Source organism: Pseudophryne corroboree, chromosome 3, assembly GCF_028390025.1.
Source record: "Pseudophryne corroboree isolate aPseCor3 chromosome 3, aPseCor3.hap2, whole genome shotgun sequence".
In the NCBI taxonomy this organism is placed as follows: Eukaryota; Metazoa; Chordata; class Amphibia; order Anura; family Myobatrachidae; genus Pseudophryne; species Pseudophryne corroboree.
Window position 1 is genome coordinate 116,867,139 of NC_086446.1, and position 5,000 is coordinate 116,872,138.

The window sequence follows — 5,000 nt, forward strand, 5'->3', positions numbered from 1 at the left end:
GCATCAACAGAACGGTGTTGGTAGTATAAAAATATCTACAGCACCTTGTATTCCCAGGTGGTCTCCCATCCAAGTACTAACCAGGCCCAACACTGCTTAGCTTCCAAGATCAGATGAGATTGGGCGTATGCAGTGTGGTGTGGCTGTAGATAAGCTTTATGGTTTCTGTTAGAACTTTTCTACTTCTAACTACTGGTTCATAAATGAATATGTTTGAAAATGGAATGCATCAACAGAACGGTGTTGGCAGTATAAAAATATCTACAGCACTTTGTATTCCCAGGTGGTCTCCCATCCAAGTACTAACCAGGCCCAACACTGCTTAGCTTCCAAGATCAGATGAGATTGGGCGTATCGAGTGTAGTGTGGCTGTAGATGAGCTTTGTGGTTTCTGTTAGAACTTTTATACTTCTAACTACTGGTTCATAAATGAATACGTTTGAAAATGGAATGCATCAACAGAACGGTGTTGGCAGTATAAAAATATCTACAGCACCTTGTATTCCCAGGTGGTCTCCCATCCAAGTACTAACCAGGCCCAACACTGCTTAGTTTCCAAGATCAGATGAGATTGGGCGTATCCAGTGTGGTGCTGCTGTAGATGAACTTTCTGGTTTCTGTTAGAACTTTTCTACTTCTAACTACTGGTTCATAAATAAATACGTTTTAAAATGGAATGCATCAACAGAACGGTGTTGGCAGTATAAAATTATCTACAGCACCTTGTATTCCCAGGTGGTCTCCCATCCAAGTACCAACCAGGCCCAACACTGCTTAGCTACCAAGATCAGATGAGATTGGGCATATCCAGTGTGGTGTGGCTGTAGATGAGCTTTATGGTTTCTGTTAGTACTTTTCTACTTCTAACTACTGGTTCATAAATGAATACGTTTGAAAATGGAATGCATCAACAGAACGGTGTTGGTAGTATAAAAATATCTACAGCACCTTGTATTCCCAGGTGGTCTCCCATCCAAGTACTAACCAGGCCCAACACTGCTTAGCTTCCAAGAGCAGATGCGATTGGGTGTATCCAGTGTGGTGTGGCTGTAGATAAGCTTTATGGTTTCTGTTAGAACTTTTCTACTTCTAACTACTGGTTCATAAATGAATAGGTTTTAAAATGGAATGCATCAACAGAACGGTGTTGGTAGTATAAAAATATCTACAGCACCTTGTATTCCCAGGTGGTCTCCCATCCAAGTTCTAACCAGGCCCAACACTGCTTAGCTTCCAAGATCAGATGAGATTGGGCGTATCCAGTGTGGTGTGGCTGTAGATGAGCTTTGTGGTTTCTGTTTGAACTTTTCTACTTCTAACTACTGGTTCATAAATGAATACGTTTGAAAATGGAATGCATCAACAGAACGGTGTTGGCAGTATAAAAATATCTACAACACCTTGTATTCCCAGGTGGTCTCCCATCCAAGTACTAACAAGGCCCAACACTGCTTAGCTTCCAAGATCAGACGAGATTGGGCGTATCCAGTGTGGTGTGGCTGTAGATGAGCTTTGTGGTTTCTGTTAGAACTTTTCTACTTCTAACTACTGGTTCATAAATGAATACGTTTGAAAATGGAATGCATCAACAGAACGGTGTTAGCAGTATAAAAATATCTACAGCACTTTGTATTCCCAGGTGGTCTCCCATCCAAGTACTAACCAAGCCCAACACTGCTTAGCTTCCAAGATCAGGTGAGATTGGGCGTATCCAGTATGGTGTGGCTGTAGATGAGCTTTGTGGTTTCTGTTAGAACTTTTCTACTTCTAACTACTGGTTCATAAATGAATACGTTTGAAAATGGAATGCATCAACAGAACAGTGTTGGCAGTATAAAAATATCTACAGCACCTTGTATTCCCAGGTGGTCTCCCATCCAAGTACTAACAAGGCCCAACACTGCTTAGCTTCCAAGATCAGACGAGATTGGGCGTATCCAGTGTGGTGTGGCTGTAGATGAGCTTTGTGGTTTCTGTTAGAACTTTTCTACTTCTAACTACTGGTTCATAAATGAATACGTTTGAAAATGGAATGCATCAACAGAACGGTGTTGGCAGTATAAAAATATCTACAACACCTTGTATTCCCAGGTGGTCTCCCATCCAAGTACTAACCAGGCCCAACACTGCTTAGCGTCCAAGATCAGATGAGATTGGGCGTATCCAATGTGGTGTGGCTGTAGATGAGCTTTGTGGTTTCTGTTAGAACTTTTCTACTTCTAACTACTGGTTCATAAATGAATACGTTTGAAAATGGAATGCATCAACAGAACGGTGTTGGCAGTTTAAAAATATCTACAGCACCTTGTATTCCCAGGTGGTCTCCCATCCAAGTACTAACCAAGCCCAACACTGCTTAGCTTCCAAGATCAGGTGAGATTGGACGTATCCAGTATGGTGTGGCTGTAGATGAGCTTTGTGGTTTCTGTTAGAACTTTTCTACTACTAACTACTGGTTCATAAATGAATACGTTTGAAAATGGAATGCATCAACAGAACGGTGTTGGTAGTATAAAAATATCTACAGCACCTTGTATTCCCAGGTGGTCTCCCATCCAAGTACTAACCAGGCCCAACACTGCTTAGCTTCCAAGATCAGATGAGATTGGGCGTATCCAGTGTGGTGTGGCTGTAGAAGAGCTTTATGGTTTCTGTTAGTACTTTTCTACTTCTAACTACTGGTTCATAAATGAATACGTTTGAAAATGGAATGCATCAACAGAACGGTGTTGGTAGTATAAAAATATCTACAGCACCTTGTATTCCCAGGTGGTCTCCCATCCAAGTACTAACCAGGCCCAACACTGCTTAGCTTCCAAGATCAGATGAGATTGGGCGTATGCAGTGTGGTGTGGCTGTAGATAAGCTTTATGGTTTCTGTTAGAACTTTTCTACTTCTAACTACTGGTTCATAAATGAATACGTTTGAAAATGGAATGCATCAACAGAACGGTGTTGGCAGTATAAAAATATCTACAGCACTTTGTATTCCCAGGTGGTCTCCCATCCAAGTACTAACCAGGCCCAACACTGCTTAGCTTCCAAGATCAGATGAGATTGGGCGTATCCAGTGTAGTGTGGCTGTAGATGAGCTTTGTGGTTTCTGTTAGAACTTTTATACTTCTAACTACTGGTTCATAAATGAATACGTTTGAAAATGGAATGCATCAACAGAACGGTGTTGGCAGTATAAAAATATCTACAGCACCTTGTATTCCCAGGTGGTCTCCCATCCAAGTACTAACCAGGCCCAACACTGCTTAGCTTCCAAGATCAGATGAGATTGGGCGTATCCAGTGTGGTGCTGCTGTAGATGAACTTTCTGGTTTCTGTTAGAACTTTTCTACTTCTAACTACTGGTTCATAAATAAATACGTTTTAAAATGGAATGCATCAACAGAACGGTGTTGGCAGTATAAAATTATCTACAGCACCTTGTATTCCCAGGTGGTCTCCCATCCAAGTACCAACCAGGCCCAACACTGCTTAGCTACCAAGATCAGATGAGATTGGGCATATCCAGTGTGGTGTGGCTGTAGAAGAGCTTTATGGTTTCTGTTAGTACTTTTCTACTTCTAACTACTGGTTCATAAATGAATACGTTTGAAAATGGAATGCATCAACAGAACGGTGTTGGTAGTATAAAAATATCTACAGCACCTTGTATTCCCAGGTGGTCTCCCATCCAAGTACTAACCAGGCCCAACACTGCTTAGCTTCCAAGAGCAGATGAGATTGGGTGTATCCAGTGTGGTGTGGCTGTAGATAAGCTTTATGGTTTCTGTTAGAACTTTTCTACTTCTAACTACTGGTTCATAAATGAATACGTTTTAAAATGGAATGCATCAACAGAACGGTGTTGGTAGTATAAAAATATCTACAGCACCTTGTATTCCCAGGTGGTCTCCCATCCAAGTACTAACCAGGCCCAACACTGCTTAGCTTCCAAGATCAGATGAGATTGGGCGTATCCAGTGTGGTGTGGCTGTAGATGAGCTTTGTGGTTTCTGTTTGAACTTTTCTACTTCTAACTACTGGTTCATAAATGAATACGTTTGAAAATGGAATGCATCAACAGAACGGTGTTGGCAGTATAAAAATATCTACAACACCTTGTATTCCCAGGTGGTCTCCCATCCAAGTACTAACAAGGCCCAACACTGCTTAGCTTCCAAGATCAGACGAGATTGGGCGTATCCAGTGTGGTGTGGCTGTAGATGAGCTTTGTGGTTTCTGTTAGAACTTTTCTACTTCTAACTACTGGTTCATAAATGAATACGTTTGAAAATGGAATGCATCAACAGAACGGTGTAAGCAGTATAAAAATATCTACAGCACTTTGTATTCCCAGGTGGTCTCCCATCCAAGTACTAACCAAGCCCAACACTGCTTAGCTTCCAAGATCAGGTGAGATTGGGCGTATCCAGTATGGTGTGGCTGTAGATGAGCTTTGTGGTTTCTGTTAGAACTTTTCTACTTCTAACTACTGGTTCATAAATGAATACGTTTGAAAATGGAATGCATCAACAGAACAGTGTTGGCAGTATAAAAATATCTACAGCACCTTGTATTCCCAGGTGGTCTCCCATCCAAGTACTAACAAGGCCCAACACTGCTTAGCTTCCAAGATCAGACGAGATTGGGCGTATGCAGTGTGGTGTGGCTGTAGATGAGCTTTGTGGTTTCTGTTAGAACTTTTCTACTTCTAACTACTGGTTCATAAATGAATACGTTTGAAAATGGAATGCATCAACAGAACGGTGTTGGCAGTATAAAAATATCTACAGCACCTTGTATTCCCAGGTGGTCTCCCATCCAAATACTAACAAGGCCCAACACTGCTTAGCTTCCAAGATCAGATGAGATTGGGCGTATCCAGTGTGGTGTGGCTGTAGATGAGCTTTGTGGTTTCTGTTAGAACTTTTCTACTTCTAACTACTGGTTCATAAATGAATACGTTTGAAAATGGAATGCATCAACAGAACGGTGTTGGCAGTATA

The 5,000-nt window shown here is 41.5% G+C and overlaps 18 non-coding genes and 4 pseudogenes across 18 annotated transcripts; all 22 read right to left on the minus strand.

Moving 5' to 3' along the window:
- Positions 1-32: 32 nt before the first annotated feature.
- On the minus strand, positions 33-151 carry LOC134901748 (5S ribosomal RNA). Its single transcript, XR_010175230.1, has one exon. It is a non-coding gene; the product is annotated as a 5S ribosomal RNA (ribosomal RNA).
- Positions 152-258: 107 nt separating this feature from the next.
- LOC134889647 (5S ribosomal RNA) lies at positions 259-377 on the minus strand (annotated as a pseudogene).
- A 107-nt stretch (positions 378-484) lies between these two features.
- Positions 485-603, minus strand: LOC134887831 (5S ribosomal RNA; annotated as a pseudogene).
- Positions 604-710: 107 nt separating this feature from the next.
- On the minus strand, positions 711-829 carry LOC135069954 (5S ribosomal RNA). The gene has a single exon (XR_010256131.1). It is a non-coding gene; the product is annotated as a 5S ribosomal RNA (ribosomal RNA).
- Positions 830-936: 107 nt separating this feature from the next.
- LOC135063579 (5S ribosomal RNA) lies at positions 937-1,055 on the minus strand. Its single transcript, XR_010249906.1, has one exon. It is a non-coding gene; the product is annotated as a 5S ribosomal RNA (ribosomal RNA).
- Positions 1,056-1,162: 107 nt separating this feature from the next.
- On the minus strand, positions 1,163-1,281 carry LOC135070158 (5S ribosomal RNA). The gene has a single exon (XR_010256330.1). It is a non-coding gene; the product is annotated as a 5S ribosomal RNA (ribosomal RNA).
- Positions 1,282-1,388: 107 nt separating this feature from the next.
- LOC134900729 (5S ribosomal RNA) lies at positions 1,389-1,507 on the minus strand. Its single transcript, XR_010174235.1, has one exon. It is a non-coding gene; the product is annotated as a 5S ribosomal RNA (ribosomal RNA).
- Positions 1,508-1,614: 107 nt separating this feature from the next.
- LOC135070135 (5S ribosomal RNA) lies at positions 1,615-1,733 on the minus strand. The gene has a single exon (XR_010256308.1). It is a non-coding gene; the product is annotated as a 5S ribosomal RNA (ribosomal RNA).
- Positions 1,734-1,840: 107 nt separating this feature from the next.
- LOC135062167 (5S ribosomal RNA) lies at positions 1,841-1,959 on the minus strand. The gene has a single exon (XR_010248522.1). It is a non-coding gene; the product is annotated as a 5S ribosomal RNA (ribosomal RNA).
- A 107-nt stretch (positions 1,960-2,066) lies between these two features.
- Positions 2,067-2,185, minus strand: LOC135069762 (5S ribosomal RNA). The gene has a single exon (XR_010255944.1). It is a non-coding gene; the product is annotated as a 5S ribosomal RNA (ribosomal RNA).
- A 107-nt stretch (positions 2,186-2,292) lies between these two features.
- Positions 2,293-2,411, minus strand: LOC134889667 (5S ribosomal RNA; annotated as a pseudogene).
- A 107-nt stretch (positions 2,412-2,518) lies between these two features.
- On the minus strand, positions 2,519-2,637 carry LOC135059555 (5S ribosomal RNA). Its single transcript, XR_010245957.1, has one exon. It is a non-coding gene; the product is annotated as a 5S ribosomal RNA (ribosomal RNA).
- A 107-nt stretch (positions 2,638-2,744) lies between these two features.
- LOC134901749 (5S ribosomal RNA) lies at positions 2,745-2,863 on the minus strand. The gene has a single exon (XR_010175231.1). It is a non-coding gene; the product is annotated as a 5S ribosomal RNA (ribosomal RNA).
- Positions 2,864-2,970: 107 nt separating this feature from the next.
- On the minus strand, positions 2,971-3,089 carry LOC135070350 (5S ribosomal RNA). Its single transcript, XR_010256518.1, has one exon. It is a non-coding gene; the product is annotated as a 5S ribosomal RNA (ribosomal RNA).
- Positions 3,090-3,196: 107 nt separating this feature from the next.
- Positions 3,197-3,315, minus strand: LOC135066726 (5S ribosomal RNA). Its single transcript, XR_010252967.1, has one exon. It is a non-coding gene; the product is annotated as a 5S ribosomal RNA (ribosomal RNA).
- A 107-nt stretch (positions 3,316-3,422) lies between these two features.
- LOC134886968 (5S ribosomal RNA) lies at positions 3,423-3,541 on the minus strand (annotated as a pseudogene).
- A 107-nt stretch (positions 3,542-3,648) lies between these two features.
- LOC135058870 (5S ribosomal RNA) lies at positions 3,649-3,767 on the minus strand. Its single transcript, XR_010245294.1, has one exon. It is a non-coding gene; the product is annotated as a 5S ribosomal RNA (ribosomal RNA).
- Positions 3,768-3,874: 107 nt separating this feature from the next.
- LOC134900193 (5S ribosomal RNA) lies at positions 3,875-3,993 on the minus strand. Its single transcript, XR_010173708.1, has one exon. It is a non-coding gene; the product is annotated as a 5S ribosomal RNA (ribosomal RNA).
- A 107-nt stretch (positions 3,994-4,100) lies between these two features.
- Positions 4,101-4,219, minus strand: LOC134900730 (5S ribosomal RNA). Its single transcript, XR_010174236.1, has one exon. It is a non-coding gene; the product is annotated as a 5S ribosomal RNA (ribosomal RNA).
- Positions 4,220-4,326: 107 nt separating this feature from the next.
- LOC135070136 (5S ribosomal RNA) lies at positions 4,327-4,445 on the minus strand. The gene has a single exon (XR_010256309.1). It is a non-coding gene; the product is annotated as a 5S ribosomal RNA (ribosomal RNA).
- Positions 4,446-4,552: 107 nt separating this feature from the next.
- Positions 4,553-4,671, minus strand: LOC135058764 (5S ribosomal RNA). The gene has a single exon (XR_010245188.1). It is a non-coding gene; the product is annotated as a 5S ribosomal RNA (ribosomal RNA).
- A 107-nt stretch (positions 4,672-4,778) lies between these two features.
- LOC135060829 (5S ribosomal RNA) lies at positions 4,779-4,897 on the minus strand. The gene has a single exon (XR_010247223.1). It is a non-coding gene; the product is annotated as a 5S ribosomal RNA (ribosomal RNA).
- Between the last annotated feature and the right edge of the window lie 103 nt (positions 4,898-5,000).